Source organism: Panthera leo, chromosome C1, assembly GCF_018350215.1.
Source record: "Panthera leo isolate Ple1 chromosome C1, P.leo_Ple1_pat1.1, whole genome shotgun sequence".
Lineage (NCBI taxonomy): Eukaryota > Metazoa > Chordata > Mammalia > Carnivora > Felidae > Panthera > Panthera leo.
The window spans coordinates 127,086,039-127,113,152 of record NC_056686.1 but is presented as its reverse complement, the minus strand read 5'-3'; the positions used below and the strand labels follow the sequence as shown (position 1 = coordinate 127,113,152).

General features: G+C 38.5%; 1 long non-coding RNA gene across 5 annotated transcripts in view; it reads right to left on the bottom strand.

Moving 5' to 3' along the window:
* The window catches only part of LOC122225910, a 326,370-nt gene that overhangs the window by 224,581 nt on the left and 74,675 nt on the right, over nucleotides 1-27,114 (bottom strand). The window lies entirely within an intron of this gene.

The following is a 27,114-nucleotide window of genomic DNA, read 5'->3' as shown; positions in this document are numbered from 1 at the left end:
GAATGGGTCAAAGCCACAGTCCCTCAGAAATAAGGGACTCGGAAAAACACCCACATCTGAGATAAAACTCAGGAGGGAGGTTCGTCCTGGGACTTGGTCACAGACAGTGTAAAAGTGGGGACGGAAGCTGAAAACGAAGGACAGATGCGCAATTGCTGATCCAGGAGAACAGAATTCCGATAGTAGAGACTGGGTATCTGGGTGACACCATTTTCACCGCTCCTGTGCATGCGTATATGCACCTACAAGCCCCACATCAATCCACCCCAGAAAGCTAAGCAGCACCATCTAGTGGAGAACGGAGCCGTTACACTAAGCCCCGCCCAACTGGGCCAACCTCGGTCTTCAGGAACACAAGTCTGTCCACCTGCTTAGTTTATGGACTATAAAGTGCTTCACAGTTTGACTTCTAGGGGAAAATGAAGTAATTTCAGTTGTATTTAAGTCTGTTCACCAATCCATCTATTCAATTTTCTTTCTTTTTTTTTCTTTTTTCTCTTTTACATTTCTTTTCTTTTTCTTGAATACAGAAAGAGAAAAACTTTTTTATTTTCAATTTTTATTAAAAATATTTAATTTTTTTTCTACTATATTTTTCACTTTTGTGTAATTTTTTTCAAATTCTATCTTACTTCCATCGTTTCATTTTATTCCATTTCACTGTATTCATTTTTTCAAATTTTCAAATGATTTCCTTTTTTTTTCTTCTTTCTTTCCCCATTTTTCTCTAACCTATCAAGCCCCTTTCAACACCCAGACCAAAACACACCTAGGATCTAGCGTCATTTATTCGATTTTTGGGGGTGTGTGTTTGCTTTTAATTTTTTTATTTTAATACTTTTTTTTAATTTTAATTTTTTTTACTTCATTAATTCCTTTTCTCCCTTAAAAATGACAAAATGAAGGAATTCACCCCAAAAGAAAGAGCAGAAAGAAATGACAGCCAGGGACTTAACCAACACAGATACAAGAAATGTCTGAACCAGAATTTAGAATCATGATAATAAGAATACTAGCTGGAGTTGAAAATAGATTAGAATCCCTTTCTGTGGAGATAAAATAAGTAAAAGCTAGTCAGGATGAAATAAAAAATGCTGTAACTGAGCTGCAATCTCATATGGATGCCACAGCGGCAAGGATGGATGAGGTAGAACAGAGAATTAGTGATATAGAGGACAAACTTATGGAGGATAATGATGCAGAAAAAAAGAGGGAGATTAAGACAAAAGAGCATGATTTAAGAATTAGAGAAATCAGTGACTCATTAAAAAGGAACAACATCAGAATCATAGGGGTCCCAGAAGAGGAAGAGAGAGAAATAGGGGTAGAAGGGTTATGTGAAGAAATCATAGCAGAAAACTTTCCTAACCTGGGGAAAGACACAGACATCAAAATCCAAGAAGCACAGAGGACTCTCATTAGATTCAACAAAAACCAACCATAAACAAGGCATATCATAGTCAAATTCACAAAATATTCAGGCAAGGAAAGAATCATGAAAGCAGCAAGGGAAAAAAAAAATCCTTAACCTACAAGGGAAGACAGATCAGGTTTGCAGCAGACCTAGCCACAGAAACTTGGCAGGCCAGAAAGGAGTGGCAGGATATATTCAATGTGCTGAATCAGAAAAATATACAGCCAAGAATTCTTTATCCAGCAAGGCTATCATTCTAAATAGAAGGAGAGATAAAAACTTTCCCAAACAAAAATTAAAGGAGGATGTGACCACTAAACCAGCCCTGCAAGAAATTTTAAGGGGGACTCTCTGAGGGAAGAAAAGATGAAAAAAAAAAAAAAACAATAAATAAAGACCAAAAGCAATAAAGACTAGAGAGGACCAGAGAACACCACCAGAAACTCCAACTCTACAAGCAACATAATGTCAATAAATTCCTATCTTTCAGTACTCACTCTAAACATCAATGGACTAAATGCTCCAATCAAAAGACACAGGGTAACAGAATGGATAAGAAAACCAGATCTATCTATATGCTGTTTATAAGAGACCACTTTAGACCTAAAGACACCTTCAGATTGAAAGTAAGGGGATGGAGAACCATCTATCATGCTAACAGTCAACAAAAGAAAACCAGAGTAGCCATTCTTATATCAGACAAGCTAGACTTTAAAATAAAGACTACAACAAGAGATGAAGAAGGGCATTATACCATAATTGAAGGGTCTATCCACCAAGAAGACCTAATAATTGTAAATATTTATGCACCAAATACATAAATCAATTAATCACAAACATAAAGAAACTCATTGACAGTAATACCATAGTAGTAGGGAACTTAAACACCCCACTTACAACAGTGGACAGATCATCTAATCAAAAAATCAACAAGGAAACAATGGCTTTGAATGACACACTGGACCAGATGGACTTAACAAATATATTCAGAACATTTCATCCTAAAGCAGTGGAATATACATTCGTCTCCAGTGCACATGGAACGTTCTGCAGAATAGACCACATACTGGGACACAAATCAGCCCTCAACAAATATAAAAAGATTGAGATCAAACTGTGTGTATTTTCAGACCACAATGCTATGAAACTCGAAATCAACCACAAGAAAAAACTTGGAAAGGTAACAAATACTTGGAGACTAAAGAACAACCTACTAAAAAATGAATGGGTTAACCAAGAAGTTAAAGAGGAACTTAAAAAGTTTATGGAAGCCAATGAAAATGATAACACCACAGCCCTAAACCTCTGGGATGCAGGAAAGCCGGTCATAAGAGGAAAATATATAACAATCCAGGCCTTCCTAATGAAGGAAGAAAGATCTCAGATACACAACCTAACCTTACACCTTAAAGAGCTGGAAAAAGAACAGCAAATGAAACTCAAAACCAGCAGAAGACAGGAAATAACAAAGATTAGAGCAGAAATTAATACCATCGAAACCAAAAAAAAAAACAAAAAAACAGTAGAACAGATCAATGAAACCAGAAGCTGGTTCTTTAAAAGGATTAACAAAATTAATAAACCACTAGCCAGTTTGATCAAAAAGAAAAAGGAAAGGAACCAAATAAATAAAATCAAGAATGAAAAAGGAGAGATCACAACCAACACAGCAGAAATGAAGACAATAATAAGAGAATATTATGAACAGTTATACACCAATAAAATGGGCAATCTGGAAGAAATGGACAAATTCCTAGAAACATATGAACTACCAAAGCTGAAACAGGAAGAAATAGAAAATTTGAACAGATCCATAACCAGTAAAGAAATTGAATTAGTAATCAAAAATCTCCCAAAAAACAAGATCCCAGGGCCAGATGGCTTTCCAGGGGAATTCTACCAAACATTATAGGAAGAGTTAACACCTATTCTCTTGAAGGTGTTCCAAAAAATATAAATGGAAGAAAAACTTCCAAACTCTTCCTATGAAGCAAGCATTACCTTGATTCCAAAGCCTGACAGAGACCCCACTAAAAAGAACTACAGACCAATTTCCCTGATGAACATGGATGCAAAAATTCTCAACAAGATATTAGCCAACCAGATTCAACAAAACATTAAAAAAAATTATTCACCACAACCAAGTGGGATTTATACATGGGATGCAGGGCTGGTTCAAAATCCGCAGAACAATCAATGTGATTCATCACATCAGTAAGAGAAAGGACAAGAACCATATGATCCTCTCAATAGATGCAGAGAAAGCATTTGACAAAATACAGCATCCTTTCTTGATAAAAACCCTCAAGAAAATAGTGATAGAATGATCATACCTCAAGATCATAAAAGCCATATACAAAAGACCCAACGCTAATATCAATTCCCCTGAATGGGGAAAAACTGAGAGCCTTCCCTCTAAGGTCAGGAACAAGAGAGGGATGTCCACTCTAGCCACTGTTATTCAACATAGTATTGGAAGTCAGCCTCTGCAATCAGACAACACAAAGAAATAAAAGGCATCCAAATCAGCCAGGAAGAGGTTAAACTTTCACTCTTCGCAGATGACATGATACTCTATATGGAAAATGCAAAAGATTCCACCAAAAAACTGCTAGAACTGATTCATGAGTTCAGCAAAGTTGCAGAATATGAAATCAATGCACAGAAATCGGTTGCATTCCTATACACCAACAATGAAGCAACAGAAGAGAAATCAAGGAATCGATCCCATTTACAATTGCACCAAACACCATAAAATACCTAGGAATAAATATAACCAAAGAGGTGAAAAATCTATACACTGAAAACTATAGAAAGCTTATGAAGGAAATTGAAGAAGACACAAAACAAATGGAAAAATATTCCATGCTCCTGGATAGGAAGAACAAATATTGTTAAAATGTCAATACTACCCAAAGCAACCTACATATTCAATGCAATCCCTATAAAAATAACACCAGCATTCTTCACAGAGCTAGAACAAATAATCATAAAATTTGTATGGAACCAGAAAAGACCCCGAATAGCCAAAGAAATCTTGAAAAAGAAAACCAAAGCAGGAGGCATCACAATCCCAGACTTCAAGCTGTATTACAAAGCTGTAATCATCAAGGCAGTATGGTACTGGCACAAGAACAGACACTCAGATCAATGGAACAGAATAGAGAACCCAGAAATGGACCCACAAACATATGGGCAACTAATCTTTGACAAAGCAGGAAAGAATATCCAATGGAATAAAGACAGTTTCTTCAGCACTGGGAACTGGGCACTGGGAAAACTGGACAGCAACATGCAGAAGAATGAACCTGGACCACTTTCTTACACCGTACACAAAAATAAACTCAAAATGGATGAAAGACTTAAATGTAAGACAGGAAGCCATCAAGGAGAAAGCAGGCAAAAACCTTTTTGATCTTGGCCACAGCAACTTCTTACTCAACACATCTCCAGAGGCAAGGAAAACAAAAGCAAAAATGAACTATTAGGACCTCATCAAAATAAAAATCTTCTGCACAGCAAAGGAAACAATCAACAAAACTAAAAGGCAACCAAAGGAATGGGAGAAGATATTTGCAAATGACATATTACATAAAGGATTAGTATCAAAAATCTATAAAGAATTTATCAAACTCAACACCCAAAAAATAATCCAGTGAAGAAATGGGCAAACGACATGAATAGACACTTCTCCATAGAAGACATCCAGATGGCCAACCAACACATGAAGAAATGCTCAACATCACTCATCATCAGGGAAATACAAATCAAAACCACAATGAGATACCACCTTACACCTGTCAGAATGGCTCACATTAACAACTCAGGCAACAACAGATGTTGGCAAGGATGTGAAGAAAGATGATCTCTTTTGCACTGCTGGTGGGAATGCAAGCTGGTGCAGCCACTCTGGAAAACAGTATGGAGGTTCCTCAAAAAATCAGAACTACCCTACAACCCTGCAATTGCACTACTAGGTATTTATCCAAGGGATACAGGGGTGCTGTTTTGAAGGGACACATGCACTCCAATGTTTATAGCAGCACTATCAGCAATAGCCAAAGTATGGAAAGAGCCCAAATGTCCATCGATGGATGAATGGATAAAGAAGATGTGGTAGGGGCGCCTGGGTGGCTCAGTCAGTTAAGCGTCCGACTTTGGCTCAGGTCATGATCTCACAGTCCGTGAGTTCGAGCCCCGCATCGGGTTCTGTGCTGACAGCTCAGAACCTGGAGCCTGCTTCAGATTCTGTGTCTCCCTCTCTCTCTGACCCTCCTACATTCATGCTCTGTCTCTCTCTGTCTCAAAAAATAAACATTAAAAAAATTAAAAAAAAAAAAGATGTGGTATATGTATACAATGGAGTATTACTCAGCAATCAAAAAGAACGAAGTCTTGCCATTTGCAACTACGTGGATGGAACTAGAGGGTATTATGCTAAGCGAAACTAGACAAAGACAAATATATGACTTCACTCATATGAGGACTTGAAGAGACAAAACAGATGAACATAAGGGAAGGGAAACAAAAATAATACAAAAACAGGGAGGGGAGCAAGACAGAAGAGACTCTTAAATATGGAGCACAAACAGAGGGTTACGGGAGGGGTTGTGGGGGGGGGGGGCTAAATGGGTAAGGGGCATTAAGGAATCTACTCCTGAAATCATTGTTGCACTATATGCTAATTCGGATGTAAATTTAAAAATAAAAGAAAGAAGGAAAGAAAGAAAGAAAGAAAGAAAGAAAGAAAGAAAGAAAGAAAGAAAGAAAGAAAAAAAAGAAAGAAGGAAAGAAAGAAAGAAAGAAAGAAAGAGAAAAGAAAAAGAAAAAAAAAGGACAAAAAAATCGTTTTTAATTCCTTACTAATTAAAGCTCCCAAGCATGTTTTCCTTATCTGGTAAATCTCTCACAAATGTATTGACTCTTTGTCTAAAATATATAAAAGCCACCTGCTTTGGTCATTTCTTTAGGTCTTGATTTCATTATTGGACCTCTATGTACACATAATAAACTTTGGTTTTTTTCTCCTGTTAACTTGTTTCATGCAAATTTAATCCTTAGTCCAGCTGGAAGAACTTAAAGGGTAGGGGAAGAATTCTGCCTCCCCTTGAAATGGATTCTCCCCCAAAACCTCTGGAGAAAGTGTGGTGCCATGGACACCCTGATTTCAAGCTTCTGGTCTCCAGACTATAAGAAAATTAATTTCTATTCTTTGAATCCACCGAGTTTGGTACAATTTTACAGCAGCCACATGAAACTAATATAGCAGACACATTCTTTCAAATGAAACCCTACATGGCCCCCCACTGTGTAAAAAAGATCAAAGGAAAACATTTGCTGCCAAGAGGGGAGTGGCGGTCTCCCATCACAGGTCATTTTTCCCCTGCCACTCTCGCACCGACCCAGGACACTGACAGCACACTCCCCTTGGCCTGGAAGCACCAAGGCAGCTCAGACAAACAGAATTTAAAAAACACTCCTCAAAACATTCATCCAGTCAGCATCCTACTGCTTTAACTCCCTGGATAGGCATCCCATCCCATAGGTCTGCCTCTCCTCTCCTTGCTTTTTCATTTAACCACCCTTTCCTTGCATGAGTGTTCTTTGGAAAAGACGACAAAAACAGGCATGTGAGTTGAGCAACTGGCTCAGTTTCTGAGCCACAGCCTCCAGAGCATTCTCCTGTTAACAACAGTTCATTCTGACTCTCTTGTCCCTTGTTTTATTATTTTTTAATATAATTTATTGTCAAATTGGCTAACATACAGTGTGTAAAGTATGCTCTTGGTTTTTTGGGGTAGATTCCCATGGTTCATTGCTTCCATACAACACCCAGTGCTCATCCCAACGAGTGCCCTTCTCAATACCCATCACCCACTTTCCCCTCTCCCCCTGACCCCCCCATCAACCCCAGTTTGTTCTCTGTATTTAAGAGTCTCTTATGGTTTGCCTCCCTCTCTCTCTGTAACTATTTTTTCCCCTTCCCTTTCCCCATGGTCTTCTGTTAAGTTTCTCAAGATCCATATATGAGTGAAAACATGTATCTGTCTTTCCTGTCCCTTGTTTTAAACTTGTAGTTGGTGTCTTTATCTCTTCTTCAGCCTCCAGTTTTGATTCGACATCCACCCCCAAGGTTTGATTTTGGCCTGTTCCAGAACCTTCCTTTTGGTTTCATTTGATGTTTTTAAAACTCAGACCCCTGATCGTGATCCTGGAGCACACTTTTGTTTTGTGCACCCTCAAAAGCTCTCCTGTGCATAATGAGCTACCTGCTTCAGACCATACATTACTTCCCCGCAAAGTCAGCAGGTGATTCCTGCCATCCCTTCTAGGCTTTCTGAAGCCAGTAGAATTATTCCTTCAAGTGCCATCCTGAGCTCATTCTATATTTTGATGCCATTCACACGCTGTGATTAATACCTAAGATGCAGAGGTAAAACCCCTTGCCTTATAAAAATTCTGTGAGTAGGGCACAGAAGTAGTACCAACAACCAAAATGCCTCTGATTCACACATGTTTTATATTATCTCTGTCATCAATGGCAGAGCCCTCTCAGGATTCAAGCAAAACCTGGGGATAAGTAGAGATGGGGGGGGGGGGGGGGAGAGACATGAGGAGGAAAACTAGAAATTCATGTCAAATAACCAACTTTGAAGTGCAACTAGTGTACACACTCAGTCATAATTTGAAAACCAACTGTACATTCTTCTCTGCATTTTTATCATTCACTTTCACATGGCAGTGACCCAGCAGCTGCCCATGCATCCTCTCCCACCTTCTCACAAAATATAGAGGTGCCTCAACTTTCATGTTTGACTTGAAAACAGTCCATACCTCCACACACTGTATATTATCACTCCAAACCCCCTTTTGTATCCCAAATTCTGACTGCATTCAACAGCTTTGGACCAATCAGTTCAAGCTGTCACATAGTAGTGTTACCCGAGAGTGAATTATTCTGTTTGAGTCCAGAAATGTGCAATTATCTACGTGTTTACTTTATTTTGTTATGTTATTTCATAAAATGAGAGAAAACAAAAGGTGAAAGTGCTGATACAAGTGATAAGAGGTATGAGCCATGCAAATATAATATAATTGAGAAAAAGATGAAAATGATTCAGCAGCCTAAAGACAATCTTTCACCTTAATCAGATTCTCATTGGGCTCAGGCAGGTCAATTGTGTGTTAAATTAATTGTGAAGGAAAAGAACACAATTAAAGAACATGTACCAAATATTGGCAATAAATCATAAACGATTGTGTTCAAAAGCTGAGGTATAAATAGGAATCTTAAGCCTTTTTTAGCTCTCTGGGAATGGAACTCTTACCTCCTTTATATCAAATAAGTCTATCATCTGGCTTTCCCACATTGAAGTTTTGTATAAATTTTCAATATATTATGCATAAAAGGAGAGAACTGCCTGTACTTATAACCAAAAAGAGACAAAAATACTAAAGTCTTAACTGATTTCAACAAAATATCAGTATCTGAAAAGAACTTACTTGTACCATAAAGTAAAGCTGAACTAAGAAACCTAACAATGGACTTCTCCCCAAGACAGAGACCACCTGAACAAAAATAGAATGACAAAGACCATGAAGACAAAACTCTCTACATATGAAACAACCTATGCACCAGGCTATTGTGGCTGTGGCATTTGTAAAAGTCAAAGACTGGAAACCCAAATGTCTTCCAGTAGGGAGCTAGCTGAACAGCCCATAACATGCAATGGAGAACCATGGAGCCATATAGCAAAGTCAACATCTCCATGAACTAAAATGGAGGGACTTCTAGAAAATATTACTAAGTTACAAAATCAAAGTGCAAAATATTATATAGTTTGATACCTTATATATAAGAAATACAGAAGGATGAGCAGATATACAGGTAATTTTCTTATTTTTCAAATTACATAAAAATTAGCTAACAGTTGTCTATACAGGGTGGTGTTAATAAGTTAGAGAACACAGGAACTTCTCAAACTATACTTTTGTATATATTTTTTTACTTCTGAAGTATGTAAGTATTCTACATATTTAAAATTATATTAAATCAAAAATAAGCCTTGTACACAATCAGAAACAAATTAACTCACCTGCATATAAAAATGGTAACCACACAGAGAAAATCAGTATTCAAAATTTCTTTGAGCACAAAACTATGACTACACCTCTTTATGGTGTACATTCTAAAGGTAAAGAATAGCAATGAAATACTAAACTTACTCAGTGGACTTACTATTAACATTAGAATTCTAAATTTTAAACTATTTTACAGTTTCTATTTTAAGTGGGGAGATTTTCATCTAAGAATTTTATACCCAGCCAAGTTGTCTCTCAAATACAAAGGTAAAATATACTACCACACATTCTTCTGTGGAAAAAGGAATCACTAAGCAATATGTTCCAAGAACCAAGGGAAGAATCACATTTAAGAGATCAAAAATGTATCCACTGTGGTATAAAATAATGGACTCACTTTGGACCTCAAATAAGAATTCTTTTGGGTTTTATGTTTCCAGATGGATTCCGTATCTCAAGACATAAGTTGGCCATGAAATGCTACCATTGGCTGCTTTCTCTATCTTACGAACACCAGAAAGTATGCTTCTTGAGTCCTAGTCTTTATCCCAGAGTTTGGATAAACACTTTTGCCATATTTCATTACCTCTTAAAATAACCTATAATATTCTGTTCCAGCATGTGCTCCAATAATAGATATACTATTTACATGGTTAAGATGCTGTGCTGGGAGAATCACTAACCTAAAGTATTTTTTCTTCTTCCATAAAAGTATAGCTGTATAGTGTAATGTAATAACCACTTGCATGGCCAAAGAACTCAAATAATGATTTTCTGCAACTTTAAAACTCATATTGAATGACCTCAGCCTCAGAGTTTTGTTTTGTTGTTAAAAACTAAATAAAAAAAACTAGTCTATAGCAGATATTATCTTCTTCAATCTCTCTCTTTATCATCTTCCACCTAACAGTTACAAATGTCCCTGCATTTACTATATTTTAAACTATGAAACAAATCAATTTTAAATGCATACAATAAAATCGAGCAATAGCATTTATCTCCAGATGGTAAAATTCTGTAATTATTTTTTTCTTCATACTTTTATATTTTTCAAGTTTTATGCAAAGCATATATACCACTTTCATATACACAAAAATAGATGTTTAAATCAGTACAATTTTTATATATAACATGGTCATAATTATGTTTTTAATATACATATCAAATATCAAAAAAGAAACTAACATTGTTACTTTTTCTGATAAGACTATGACTAATTGTTTTCTCCTCTCAACTTTTCTGTATTTTCCAAGTTTTCTATGATGAATTTAATATTATTTTTATAATGCTTACGGGATGTTTTTGAGGTTGTTTTGGTGGTGAGTGAAACAACAAGTCAAAAGCACTATTCAGTTGGAAATCACTAGGCTAATTGTTCATAATTTGAAACAATGATAGAGGATAAGCAAGAAAGAGACATTTAAGACATATTTATATTCAGGCTTCCACATCTTAGCTTCCATGTCTACTCCAGCCATTGCACAACAGCAAATGTATGTCTTTATCAGACTGATCTCACTCATGTTCCCAGTCCTCAGTTCTATACCACTGTGAGCGACAGCAGGAGGGAGGTGGACCTTTCCCTCCCAGATTTTCCACTGTGCCATGAAACCAACACAGACCAACCACCACATTAATGTTCTTTCCACCCCATATGTGAATTGGAAAGCCGTGTGTTTATTTGCAAAGAAAGACATGGTTGCCTTGTAAAGCCCAGATTTAAGTGTCTTAAACAGATTTTGGTTTACAGGACTCTTTCAAACTGCATTACTTTTCCTCTAATAAAGTGTTCCTCCTTGCTGCCATAGTAGAGAGAAACATTTTATGGCTTGCCTTTAAAAATGATATGGCAAAAGGCTGATAGCACAATAAGAAATTTGATTCCTCTGATGGAAAAACCAGCTCTAGCAGACATTACTCTGTAGCAACTAATAGCCTCTAAGTACAAATATCTCTGTCTTTTTTTTTTTAAACATCCCAGCGTAAATGCCTGCTGTGCATTTTGTAAAAAAAAAATTGACAAGTTTTCTTTTGCTATTGTGTTAGCCTGTGTGACCTAAAAGGAAAATAAGTGGCTGATCTACCAGGGGCTTCAGAACTATTTTTAATAATACGTGTTGCCTCTGCACTACAAGATGACAAGGAACATGCAGGGGTGTGTGCTATTACAAGTCCTCACCCCTCGAGTGTTGATACTAGCATTGCACTCATAATCATTCCTCTTCAAGCTTCACTATGGGCAGAATGATATTTTATTTTTTTCTTTATTTTTCCTAATGCCCTTCACTATGGTAGGCAATATTTCTTTGGTCCCTCTGGGGCAGTTTGGACCAATTTTTTCAGGAAATGTGCCCATGCTGCTTTATTCATGCCACTGTTGGGCTGTCATTTTATCTATCTGTGCCCACACTCCATACTCCAGATGAGATGGACAGCTTTTCCCACAGTGGCAAAAAAACGGACTTTGGAGCCAGCCACAGTTTTGATTCTAATCCCAGCTTAGCCCCTTACTGGGTTGACGAGTTACAGTGAACAACTCATTGTAAGATGCAACTTGATTACTTAAAAGATGGATAAATAGCACTCACATGGCAAAATTGCTGCAACAAAAAGAGATACTGTGGGGAAGGTTCCAGCCAATAGCAGACCTCGTGAAAAGGCTGCTGTTATTCTAATCAGTCACATCATTAACACCTGTCCTAGTTGACCCACCCACCCCCACCCCCCCCCCCCCCCCCCCCCCCCCCGCCGCCCCCGCCAACTTCCTGCCTTGTAAGATATCACTAGGACTTTTCTGATCACCTTGTTATTCCTTTGCTTAACGAGTTTAGTGTTGTTCTGAGCTCTACATATTTCCCTGCATTCTTTCTCTTCTTTATCACCCAAGACTATTAAATACCTTCCGTCTGAGCACCAGTCCCTCTGGGTCCCCACCATTAAACCTTCCTCCAGCAAAATCTAGAGCTACGTCTCCCTCTTTTGTTTCCTCTATTGACCTAGTATCTATTCAGCAAACACAGCTGAGTTCAAGGACTTGTTGTCCAAACACATGGACAAAGTGAAGCATCCACTGCCCAGAGCTTATAGTCTACAAGAGAGATAGGATGTGCACATCCATAACTATACTAGAAGTGTGCTGAACTTTTCATAAGAGATTTTATTTTGTGAAATCAAACAGTAACAAGGTAGTACAACCCCATGTGACTTAGATAAAGCCTGAAGCTATGCTAATGTAGATGTCTGTGAGCCTTCTTCTATTTCCAAGTTGCAAATAAGAGAAGATAAAAAGATGAGTGCTGTATCATTCCATTTATATAAAATATCCAGAATTGGCAAATTCATAGTGATGGAAAGTAGATTAGAGATTAACAGGGGCTGAGGGCAAGAGAGAATGGAAGTTAGTGTTTAATGGTTACAGAGTTTCAATTTGGGATGATGAAAGAGTTTGGAGGAACAGTGGTGATGGTTGTACACACTGTAATTAACATTTTAAAATGGTTAAAACTGAAAATTTTATGTTATATATATTTTACCACAATTTTTTTAAAAAGAAAGTAAAATCAAAATATAAACCTATAGACAGCGAAGTATCTCCCTTCCCAGAACAGCCCAGCCCCCCTGGACTACATACACATGGCTCATACACAAGGCTTTCATAAAAAATTTTTTTAATATTTTTTAGTATTTATTTATTTTGAAAGAGAGAGAGAGCATGTGCACATGCACAAGAGCACAAGTTGGGGAGGGGCAGACAGAGAGGGAGAGAGAGAATCCCAAACAGGCTCCACACTGTCAGCTCAGAGCCTGACATGGCTTGATCCCCTGTACCATGAGATCATGATCTGAGCTGAAATCAAGAGTCAGATGCTCAACCGACTAAGCCAACCAGGCGCCCCAAGCCTTTCATAATTTAGTCAGTTACTGGTTTCTTGAAAGCCCAATGTGTGTCAGATGTTGTACTTGGGGCTAGAGAAGAAACAGAAACCCCTCACAACTGTGCTCAGTCGAAACCCACAGCTAAAAGTGCCACCCACCTTCTTCTAGAAGCTTCTAAGAGCACCAGGTTGGAATGAACGGCCCCATTGTCTATATCCCCAGAGCTTTCCTTGACCTACTGTCTGAACCCTCATGTCAGTTTCCCTTGTACTTCATCCTTTACATATGGGTCTCTGCCCCACCCAAAACCCCACTCCTGCTCTGGCAAACTCCTTGGAGGTCTAGAGTCTGACTTTTCAACCATGCACCCACCCCTCAACACAGTGTGTGCACAATGGGCCCTCAAACTACGGAGAGTTCAACTGTCAGGAAAGCAACATTTTCAGAGCCTGCCAACATCCAGTAACACCCCCCCCCCCAACCGTCTGCTCTAATCATTTAATCCTCTCATCCCTCCTCACTGAACTGCCCCTATAAGCTGCTTCTTAACCATGAATTAAAAAAAAGAAAAACTGGCTATTTGTCCTTTGTGAATTACGCTTAGCATCAGGAGTGCTGAGCTGTGCTCAGTGCTGGTCTCCTATCCCCAGCTGATAAAAGGAGTACACCCTATGAGTGTTCAATGCACAAGTATTTTCATTCCAGATAAGGTCAATCATTACCAATCAAAAAAATGAATGTGGGCAAGAGGAGAAAAGAATGAAGGGGGAATATCCAATTATACAAACAGAAAGAATATTTATAATAAATGACCAGCAGTCCTAGAGAGCTGATTTCTCCTTCACCGAGCTCTAATCAAAGCACTTACACAGGCAAAGACTTTGGGAACCCTGGATATATGTTTATATTTGTATTTTAATGCATAAGCCTTTTGTGAGGACAAAACACAGGGCAGCTTCAGGCCTGTAATAATAAGAGCTACCATTTATTAGGTACTTACTACATGCCAGATACCATTAAAACTGACATCTATTAGCTTATTGAACTCCTGCAACAATCCTGAGAGGACATAAACTCTGTCACCCTGAGGACACCAGCACCCAGAGAGGGTGAGTCCCTTGTCCAAGGTCACACAGCTAGGAAGTTGAAAAGTCAGGATTAAAATTGGCTTTCTGATTCCAAAGTTAATATCTTATTCAGTACCCTGAACTGAATGCTCACCGGTCCCTAATGCCCCCTGCTTTTCCTGTCTTTGTACTTTTGCCAAAAACCCGGTCATCTCTGATTCCTGCCTTTATATTACTCCACATCCAATAAGTCATCAAGTCCTGCTGGCACTGCCTCCAAAATGCATCCTGAACCTGACCCATTTCTCTCCTCCTCCACTGTTCAAATCTGATCCATGACACCATCATGCCTGGTCTGAACCCCAGCATGGCCTTCCAGCTGATCTATTTCCATTCTTGCCCCAGACAGCTTATTTCTCCATGTGGCAGCCTGAGTGATCTTTATAGAGAGTATTTCAGGGCCACCTGGGTGGCTCAGTTGCGGAAGCATCCAACTCTTGGTTTCATCTCAGGTCATGATCTCATGGTCATGAGATTGAGCCCTGTTTCAGGCTCTGCACTAACAGCAAAAAGCCTGCTTGGTATTTTCTCCCTCCCTCTCTCTCTGCCCTTCCCCTGCTCATGCCCTCTCTCTCTTTCTCTCTCAAAATGAATAAACAGACATTTTTTAAAAAGAATATTTCAGATCTTATCACTCCCGATTAAACCTCCCAAAGCTGCCTACTGACCATGGAATAAAATCCTAAGTCTGGCCATGGTCCACAAGGCATGTCCTAAGCAGGCCCCTCTTTTTCATCTCATCTCCTCGTCCCTTCCCTCTTTCATATCCCCCAGCCCCTGCAGTCCACTGCATTCCTACCAACCAGCTTTCTCCCACATCCTCCAAGCACCCACTGCTGCTTACCTGCCTAGAGTGCTCTTCCTACAAGCCTCCTTTTAACCTCTGAGGTCATCTCACAAAATCCTTCCCATCCTTTCTAGCTAAAGTGCCACCCCATCTCATCGTTCTCTGTCCCATGCCATATTTTATTTGTTCCATACCACCTATACCTAAAATTGTATCAGTAATTAAATACTTAGTGGCTATCTCCTTGATCCCACCCCTCAACTAGAACATAAATTTCATGAAGGCAGGTACTTCAGTACTTGGCATGGTGGCAGGTCCATGCCAGATGTTCTGTGAGTGCTGGTTAAATTAATATGAGTGACTCCCTCTTTATCTCCTTCCTTCCCATCTCCACCTAACTCCTACCTGTCTCTCAAAACCAGCTGCAAGACCACTTCTTTCAAGCGATCTCAGCTGGACTCCCCACCCTCCTTCTCTGTATCATCTATTCTCTTTCATCAGAGTATTTATCAAACTCAACTGTAATTGCCTATTTCCCTCACTGGATCATGACCTCCTCAGGCTTTTATTTCTACATGCCTACTCTCCAACACACCCTGGTTACACAACAGCAGCTCAACATATGTTTGAACAAATAGTAAGCAAACAAATCATTTTTAATTATTTTCTTAGCAAAAGTAAACTTCTTAGAGTGCTTTTAAACTACAGTGAAAAAAAAAATTTAATTTAATGTGCCTAATGTCTTAAAGCTTACACTCAGAACAGTAGTCAGAATGAAGGGAGGGATATTATAATCTTAGGTAATGGTGCATGGGAAATGCTTCGTACATCCTTGCATGGATGACTGACAGGGTGAGATGAGGCTTCACAGACATGGACATCGTGGGTGGCCAGCCACCACAGGATCAAACCATTTCCTTGAAACACTCATTAGGTTATGATATGGCCCCACAAAGACTTTCCCATGATTGACAGAGCAGACTTTTCCAAGGAGGCTGAATAGCTAAAGGCACCCAGGCATTCTGTCATTATCTCTTGCACTCATGGATGGATAAAACAACCAAATTCTGAATCTTTGGGTCCCCTTTCCTTTAAACCCATGACAATAGTCCCGTCCCTTTTTTTTTTTTTTAACTTTTCTTAATGTTTACTTATTTCCGAGAAAGAGAGTATGAGCAGGGGGGACAGAGAGAGAGAGAGAGACACATAATCTGAAGCAGGCTCCAGGCTCTGAGCTGTCAGCTCAGAGGGGCTTGAACCTACGGACCATAAGACTGTGACCTGAGCCGAAGTCAGATGCTTAACCGATTGAGCCACCCAGGTGCCCCAACAGTCCTTTCTCTTAAGGGAAGTCTTTCTTTGGCCATGTCAATCCATCTCTCCAGCCATGGATATGCCTTGTTTCTCTGGTTTGGGGTTTGTTTTGACTGATGCCCTTGCAGATATCAGATCTCACCAGTGTAGCTTTTTTCTAGCTTTCTAGTGTAGCATTTTTCTAGCTTATCACAGGGCTGTGGGAGTACCTCACTCTTCACCCCACACCAAGCACACTACAGTGGTCTGAAATTTTCATTTTGTCATTTATTAAATCCCAATATTCTCCAGCAAAGAAGGATTATTTCTTCTTGTTGTCTGACCTTTACCCTTTCTTGCATCTTAATTTGAGTTGTTGATAGAATTTTCCACCCTTGGGGGTATCTAGGTGGCTCAGTTGGATAAGCACCTGACTTTTGATTTTGGCTTAGGTCATAATCTCACAGTCATGAGATTGAGCCCCATATTGGGTTCTACGCTAACAGTGCAGAGCCTGCTTGGGATTCTCTCTCTCCCTCTCTCTCTGCCCCTCCCCCACTCGTCTTCACTCTCTCATTCTCTCTCTAAATAAATAAATAAATAAACTTAAAAAAAAAAAAAAGAATTTTTCCCCCTTGATAATTGTGATTTCATTGTGTGTCCAATGGCATGCAGCAAATAATCCTTGTCTCTAGGATTGTACTGACTCTCTCCCTAAATTGCATTTCCACATGGAACTGCTTCATTTCTCTGAGTTGAGTCTATTTAGTCAATATGGGGTTGAAGAGGCTGGAAGGCTGGGATTTATGGATGTTCCTACCTACAATTCAGTAGTAAATTCCTCTAACACATTTATTAGACACTGCAAAGTTGAATTCCATTTTGCCAACCCTTCTTACTTCAGATGTTGACAAAATAACTTCTTTCTTAGCTGACACTGAACTCCATTATGTCTTACTTTTGTGCATTCAAAACACGGATGGCTGGAGGTTTTCTAGTTTTGTTTTTTTGTTCGATTATTTTTGGTCAACTTTATAGGTTTTATTATTTGCTTCATCTTTAAAGAGAGCATTGGAAAAATTGTCTTATCACTGATGGCTTTTTACAAGCTTAGCCCTTTTTGCTAAAAACAAGATTCTAATTTCAGACCACCCCAATGCAGTCACTTAGAAATCACTCCTTACATAATTCTGTCTCCAAACATGAGCTCATATTTATCCTTGTCAAAATCCCCTTCTCTTCTATGAAGAGAATCAAACCACCCTGAATCTTCTCAAGTGGAAGACTCAAGAACCTCACCACAAAACTGGTAACAAGAGGGCAGAACTGAGGATGAGGTAGTCCTTAACTTCAGTTTATCCTATGGGGTTTCATTATTGAGAAGTCAAAATGCAGACTATGCCAACATCATGATCCAGAAACTCTGAAATGTGACCTTCTGGAAGCAAAATGAATCCATATACTCAGTAGCTCTTCTGGAGGGTCTGAGAGGGAAAAAATGTTATTGATTTGAATGATTTGGGGGACATTCTAAATAGAATTTCTAACACCCCCAAGATTGCTTGAGACAATTGCATAATCAAGGCTTTAGCTTTTACAGAGTAGTGATAATCCTCTTTAACATCATGCAAAAGGAGAGAAAGCTGAGATCACTAATGTAATGATGAGGGCTCAATTTAACTCATAATGCCTGCCTTTAACAGGTATTATGCAGGTTGGTAGAAATATGGAAATGCATAAGACAGTCCCTGGTCTCAAAGAGTGTACAACCTATGTGGAGAAATAGATATATAAGTAATTAAATATGATTTGGAGGTGAAATAATAGATGTATACACAGAATGATATGGAAACATGTGGAAGGGTATTAAGCCCCAGATAAGGGTCTAAAGGAGCAGGAAGAATCAAAAGTATTATTCATATTTGCTTCTGGGAAGTTTATAATTTTTACCCAAAGAGGCCACAGTAGTTTATGTGTAGCCAAAACATAAAAATGATATTTGAAAGGCTAGAGAATAAATATTATAGCAAAAATTTATAGAAGCCTTTGAATCATCAAAGCATAAAAACTGTGGGGTGTGTGTGTGTGTGTGTGTGTGTGTGTGTGTGTGTATGTACACACAGGCATACTTGGTAAATGCACCTTTAGAAAATAGGTACTTTACTTTTAAAACGTAAGTTGACAAAGAATTAATTGAGTGAGAATTACAACCCTCAAATGTGTAATATATTAGATTCCTCACAGATTTAGAGATAATCAGCAATCTGCCCACACAAGCAAGAATCCACAGTAAAATCCACTCCCAGACGATTTCAGTTATGCCTTCTTCATTTCAGAACGTTTGCCTTTTAGCAGAAAGGATAGTATGTCCTAGTCACACTGAAAGTGACTGCTTGATTGGAATTCTAGCTTTTCATTTTTAAACCTACTTTTTAAGGGAAAGAAAAATAACTCCAGATGAGCACCTACCATGTGAAAAACAGAGGTCCTTTACCTATATGACATTTGTTTAATATTTACAGCAATTTTCCAAGAAAGGTATTGTTATTCCCCAGCTCCTACACCCACCACACTATACACATTTTACAGATGAAGAATGCAGATTTGGAGAAGTTAGCCATATGCCAATGGTCCCACAGTTTTGATTTCTTCTAAACATACATACGCCAAGGACACCTGGGTGACTCAGTCGGTTAGGCATCCAACTCTTGATTTCGGCTCAGGTCATGATCTCAAGGTTCATGAGTTCAAGCTCCACATCAAACTCTGTGCTGACAGTGTGGAGCCTGCTTTGAATTCTCTCTCTCTCTCTCTCTCTCTCTCTCTCCCTCTCTCTCTCTCTCTCTCTCTCTCTCAATAAATAATAAATAAACTTTAAAAAAATAATAAATACATAAGCAAATAAATTAACATGTGTATCCTGTTTTCTGAAGGACATAAAATGTTCTCCAATGCAAGAAATATGTCTTCTATTTTACCTATATCTCTCTACGGTGCATCACAAAAACAATAGTCTGAGTAAATAATAGCTATGTTGGATTTCCTCAACATACCTGGCAGGTAGAAGCTGAATACAGGTTTATAGGTGCTTTACTTAGGCAAGAGAAAGCCCTAATATGTTTCATGTCCTGTATCCTAGATTTTTCGAGAAATTGCTCCAATGTCAAATATCATAGAATGGCCACCCTAAATCACCAAAATTATACCCAAAAAAATGGAGCTTCTAGTGAGAATGGCCTTGCCCATATTTTCAAGGAAATAACTCTGAAGACACTCCAAGAAAAAATAGACTCTCAACCTTAAAACCAAAACCAATAGTCAAGATATCACCACAAAAATGAGGTGCCCATATTAAAAAATTGGTCCACTGATACCAAATAGAGAAGGAGTTGAGAAAGTTTGAAGATCATTTTCCCTCCTCCAACACTAACTGCTCCTAGTTTCCAATAGGAAAGATCTGTCCCAACCAGATCTTTGAAGCCTGGGTATCATCTTCTGAGGCAGCCATAGCACTTCCTTCTAAATTAGTTGTCCTTTAAAAATTGTGGTAAAATATACATACTATAAAATTTATCATTTTAACCATTTTTAAATGTACAGTTCAGTGGCATTAAGTACAATGACACTGTTGTCAAACGATCACCACCATCTATCTCCAGAATTTTCTTCATCACCCCAAACTAAAATTCTGTACCCATTAAACAATAATGGTCCATTCCCTCCTGCTCCACCCCTGCCAACACCATTATACCTTCTATATATGAATATGACTACTCTAGGTGCCTTCTATAACTTGAATCACACAGTATTTGTCCTTTCATAACTGGATTATTTCACATAGCATAATATCTTCAAGGCTCAACCTTTTTTTAGCATATATTAAAATTCCTTTCCTTTTTAAAGCTGAATAATATTCCATTTTATAGGTATATACATTGTGTTTATCCACTCATCCACTGGTAGACACTTGGGTTCCCCACCTTTTGGCTATTATGTGAATAATGCTGTTGTTATAAAGGTATACAAGTTAGCGGTCATTTTATATACATAATTGAAGGCTATAACTCCTAAATAGAAACTAGGAAGATGAAAACAGATGAATGTAGAGTGGAGAAGGTAGCATTAGCATATTAAATTCTGGGACATAAAAGTACCTCAAGTGAAACATCAGGGACATGACAGAGAAAAGGACAAAACAAGTGGAAGTACACCTAAGTAGCTACTGGGTCAAGCAGAGAAGGAAAGAGAGAATCCCAAGTCAACCCAGGTGAAGTACATAGAGAAAACAGTGACAACACCAGATTTGGGAGTAGGGGCAGTGCAAACACAACCACCTTAAGAAGGAGATGTGATCAGCATCAAAATGGACAGAATGTGGGGCCAAGTTCTGACCTCTCAATAGACAAATACTGACTTTATTTAGATTTCTTTTTGAGGTTGAGAAAAAAGAAAAGTAACGAATAAGATTTATGAAAACTCACTACAGAACAAGGGAAAGCCAGTCTGTAAACATTGGAAGGAGTGTTTCCTCAATCAACTATAGACATCAAAGCAAGCTACATAGATCATGAAAAACCAAATATAACAACCCCAACGAAAACTAATAAAACTCCAATAACTGACCCCAGAATAATGGAAATATATGAATTGCCTGACAAAGAATTCACAATAATCTTAAAATAAGCTCAATAAAATGCAAGAGGGCAAAGGTAAACAATTAAATGAAATCAGAATAACAATTCATGAACAAAATGAGAAGTTTAATCAGAAACCATTAAAAAAGAGGCAAATAAATCCTAGAATACAACAACAAAACTGAAAAATTCAACTGAGAGTTTCAATAGCAGACTTAGCAAAGCAGAAGAAAGAATCAGCAAATCCAAAAACAAGACATTTAAAATTATCAATTTAGAGGAATAAAAAGAATGAAAAAGAAAGAAGAAAGCCTATGTAAATTATGAGACACCATTGGGAGAACTAACATTTGAATCATGAGAGCCCCACAAGGAGAAGAGGGGGGGGGGGGGAAGAAAGCTTTTTTAAATAATTAATAGCTGAAAACTTCCCAAATCTAGGGAGAATAGAGAGATGGACATCCATGCACAAGAAGCTCAAAGGACCTCAAACAAGATAAACCCCAAAAAGATTACTAAAGTACACATTATACTCAAAATGTTAAAATCAGAGATGAAAAAGCATTTGGAAATCAGCAAGAGAAAGATAATCATACACAGAGGAATTCCTAAAGGGCTATCACTAGATTTCTTAATAGAAAAGTTACAGGCCAGGAGGGAATGGGATGACACATTCAAAGTATTGAAAGAAAAACAAAAACTGCCATTCAATAATACTATACCCAGCACAACTATCCTTCAGAAATGAAGGCCAGGTAAAGACATTCTTAGACAAAAGCTAGGGGAGTTCATCACCACTACACAAGCCTTATAAGAAATGCTAAAGGGAGTTCTTCAAGTTGAAATTAAAGGATGCTAAGCACAACATAAAAACATATAAAAGTATAAAACTAACTGGCACTCTCCAGTTCCATCCATGTTGCTACAAAAGGCCATATTTCATTTTTTCTCATTGCCACGTAGTATTCCATTGTGTATATAAACCACAATTTCTTTATCCATTCATCAGTTGATGGACATTTAGGCTCTTTCCATAATTTGGCTATTGTTGAGAGTGCCGCTATAAACATTGGGGTACAGGCGCCCCTATGCATCAGTGGATCCTGAGAAACATAACAGAAACCCATGGGGGAGGGGAAGGAAAAAAAAAAAAAAAAAAAAGAGGTTAGAGTGGGAGAGAGCCAAAGCATAAGAGACAGTTAAAAACTGAGAACAAACTGAGGGTTGATGGGGGGTGGGAGGGAGGGCAGGGTGGGTGATGGGTATTGAGGAGGGCACCTTTTGGGATGAGCACTGGGTGTTGTATGGAAACCAATTTGACAGTAAATTTCATATATTAAAAAATAAAAAAATAAAAAAAAAAAAAAAACTAACTGGCAAAAGTAAATATGTAGTCAAATTCAGAATATTCTAATATTGTAATGGTACTGTGTAAATCACATTTACCTCCAGTATAAAAGTCAAAAAGCAATGGTATTCAAAATAACCATAGCTACAATAATTTGTTATTGAATGCACAATATAAAAAGATAAAGTGTGACATCAATAGCATAAAAGAGAGAAAAAGGAGAAGTAAAAGAATAGAGCTATCATCTGTAACTGAAGGTAAGTTGTTTTCAGCTTAAAATAGGCTGTTATATTTGTAAGATATTTTATGTAAGTCTTATGTAAAAAGAAAAAGAAATTTCTAGTAGTATACATAAGATAAAGAGATAGGGACACCTCGGTGGCTCAGTCAGTTAAGCGTCCAACTCTTGATTTCAGCTCAGGTCATGATCTCAGGGTTCATGAGACTGAGCCCTTCGGTGGGCTCTGCACTGACAGCATGGAGTGTGCCTGAGATTCTCTCTCTCCCTCTCTCTCTCTCTCTGCCCCTCCTTTGCTCTTGCACAAGCATGCACTCTTTCTCTCTCTCATTCAAAATAAATAAATAAACATTTTTTAAAGATCAAGAGATAGCAATTTAAGGACACCACTACCAAAAATAAATCACAAAGGAAAATAGCAAAAGCAGAGGAAAGCAATATGAAGAGAAGAACAGACTCTCCACAACTGATCATAAGGAAGAGACCACATCACAACCATTAGGAAGGATGGAAATAAAACTGATTGAGGAAGGGAGGAATACCACAGAGAAGGGAGAGTAGCAGACCCCATACCAGGCGCTCCAGGCACAGAAGACATGCACTGGGAAGACAAGTCTACATAATACTTAGCTTTGAAAATCAGAGGGGCTTATTACCTTCACAAACTTTTATAATCAGTGGCACTTAATACATGGAACTTTAAAAATCAGTAGGTTTGGGTCACCTGAGTGGCTCAGTTGGTTAAGCAACTGACTTTGGCTCAGGTCATGATCTTGCAGTCCATGAGTTCAAGCCCACATCAGGCTCTGCGACAACAGCTCAGAGCCTGGAGCCTGCTTCGGATTCTGTGTCTCCCTCTCTCTCTGCCCCTCCCCCACTCACACTCTGCGTCTCTCTCTCTCTCTCTCTCTCTCTCTCTCAAAAATAAAATAAAAACATCCAAAAAAATCACAGGTTTGGCTCTGGGAGACTCAGGGAAATAGGAAACTTAGTCCCAATCCTTAAAGAAATAGCACAACAAACAACCCCACTGATATAGAGCATAAAGCAGCAGTTTGAAAAACACATGTGATATACAGGAAGGAGATTTACTTACTAATCTCCGAACATGCATAGAAGGGACAAGGATCTTTAGAAGACTTCTCCAAGAACAAAACAGTTGATGGGCACCATGTCTCTCCCCTACTGCCAAGCCTAGACACATGGACATCTGCAGGAACCAGCAGGAACACTCTCCACCTAGCTTGCTAACAGTGCACCCCTGTGCTCTCCTGTGGGTCAACCCACACCACTTGGTAAAAACAGCAGTGCCACAAGCATGGCATTGTGCATGCATCCCCAACAGTGGCCAGCACCACTCCAAAGTGACTACTTCCCTGTGTAGAGAGGAAGATAACCATACACACCAGTCCAACTGAAGCTCCAATAGTGGGCTGGGGGCAGACATCTGGTCTGACTATAGGCCCTGCCTACAAAAGAAAGCTCCTCAAGAGACAACATAGGGAGAGCATCCTATATATCAGTGCTACCACACCTCTGGCAAACATCTGGTCTAACACAACTCAAGCCCAAGGCAACCCCAGTATGGCAACTAACAACACAGGGACCAAACCCTGCCCACAAAAGGCAAAGAAAGCCATTGCAGATAACTGGACTAAAGGCAAATGTGGCTCAGACAAAACAGCAGGGTGTACACAACATACATAGGAGACACCTCTGAAGCGCCAAGTTCTCGTGAACAGGGGACATTACACTGCAGGGCACTACAGGACCTCTTCTTCAAAAAGCTACTACCTTTAAGAGTAGAAGATGTAGCTGACTTTCCTAGCACACAGAAACAGACACAGAGAGTGAGACAAAATGAAGAGACAGAAGAATAGGTCCCAAATGAAAGAATAGGACAAAATCACAGCAAGAGAGCTAAACAACACAGAGACAAGTAATATGCCTGGTAGAGATTTTAAAGTAATGTTCATGAAGATATTCACTGGACTTGAGATAAGAGTAGAAGACCTCAGTGAAACCTGCAACAAAGAGACAGAAAATATAAAAAAGAACCAATGATAGAGAACAATTCAATTACTGAAATTAAAAATACACTAGAGGAATCAATAGTAGACTCAAGGAAGCAGAGCAGATCAGTAAGCTGGAAGATAGAATAATGGAAAATAATTAAGTTGAAGAAGAAAAAGAAGGAGTGTCTGGGTGGCTCAGTCAGCTGAGTATCTGACTCTTGATTTCAGCTCAGGTCATGATCCTAGGGTTGAGGGATCAAGCCTCACTCAGACTCTACACTTTTCATAGAGCCTGTTTAAGATTCTTTCTCACTCTCCCTTTGCCCCTCTCCCCAGCTCACATTCAATCAATCTCTCTCTCTCTCTCTCTCTCTCTCTCTCTCTCCCTTTCAAGAAAAAAAAAAGAATAATAAGAAATGATAATAGATTAGGAGAACTCAGCAACACCATCTAGCATAATAACATTCTCGTTAAAGGGATCCCAGAAGGAAAAGACATGAAAAAGGAGGCAGAAAATTTATTTGAAGAAATAATAGCTGAAAACTTCCCAAATCTGGGAAGGAAACAGAAATCCAGATCCATGAGGCACAGAGATCCCCCAACAAAATCAACCCAAGAAGGTCCACACAAAGACACATAACTAAAATGGCAAAAAGTAGTGGTAAAGAACAAAAGCCAAAGTATGGAAAGAGCCCAAATGTCCACCAATGGATGAATGGATAAAGAAGATGTGGGGTGTATGTATATATATATATATATATATATATATATATATATATATATATACATACACACACACACACACACACACACACACACACACACACACACAATGGGGTATTATTCGGCAATCAAAAAGAATGAAATCTTGCCATTTGCAACTATGTGGATGGAACTAGAGGGTATTATGCTAAGTGAAATTAGTCAGAGAAAGACAAAAATCATATGACCTAACTCATATGAGGACTTTAAGAGACAAAACAGATGAACATAAGGGAAAGGAAATAAAAATAATATAAAACAGGGAGGGGGACAAAACAGAAGAGACTCATAAACATGGAGAACAAACTGAGGGTTATGGGAGGGATTGTGGGAGGGGAGATGGGCTAAATGGATAAGGGGCACTAAGGAATCTACTCCTGAAATCATTGTTGCACTATCTGCTAACTAATTTGGATGTAAATTTAAAAAAATAAAAAAAAAAACAAGTTAATAAAAAAAAAAGTAGTGGTAAAGAGAAAAATTTTAAAGCAGCAAAAGAAAAGAAAACAGTTACATGCAAGGGAAACTCCATAAGGCTATGAGTTGATTTTTCAGCAGAAATTTTTCAGGCTATAAGGGAGTGGCATGATACAGTCAAAATGCTGAAAGGAAAAAAAAAACAAAAACCTGCAACCAAGAATACTCTATCCACCAAGGCTATCATTCAGAATAGAAGGAGAAATAAAGAGTTGCCCAGACAAATAAAAGTTAAAGGAATTCATAATCCCTAAACCAGCCTTACAAGAAATGTTAAAGGGGATTCTTTGCATGGAAAGGAAAGACCGTAAGCAAGAGTAAGAAAACTAGGAAAGGGAGGGGCGCCTGGGTGGCTCAGTGGGTTAAGCGGCTGACTTCGGCTCAGGTCATGATCTCGCGGTCCGTGGGTTCAAGCCCCATGTCGGGCTCTGTGCTGACAGCTCAGAGCCTGGAGCCTGTTTCAGATTCTGTGTCTCCCTCTCTCTGACCCTCCCCCGTTTGTGCTCTGTCTCTCTCTGTCTCAAAAAAAAAAAAAATAAGTAAACGTTAAAAAAAAATTAAAAAAAAAAAAAAGAAAAGTAGGAAAGGGAAAAGTTTTATAGATACATTTAAACACAATAAAAGTAGTAGATTAATCACTCATAAAACCAGTATGGAGGTTAAAGTACAAAAGCAGTAAAATCAAGTTCATCTATAAAAATTAGTCAAGGAATTCACAAGATAAAAGTATGGCACCATATACCTAAAATGTGGGGGAGGGACAAAAATTTAATGCTTTTAGAATGAGTCCAAACTTAACTGACCATCAACTTCATACAGACTGCTATGCCTAAGATGTTTTAGATAAACCTAATGGTAACTGTAAATTATAAACCAGTAATAGGCAAAAAATAAAGAGAAAGGAATCCAAGCATATCACTAAAGAAAGCCATCAAACCACAAGAGGAGAGAGCAAGAGAAGAAAGGAACAGGGAAGAACAATAAAAAACAACCATAAAACAAGTAACAAAATGTCAATGAGTACATACCTATCAATAATTAATTTGAATGTAAATGGACTA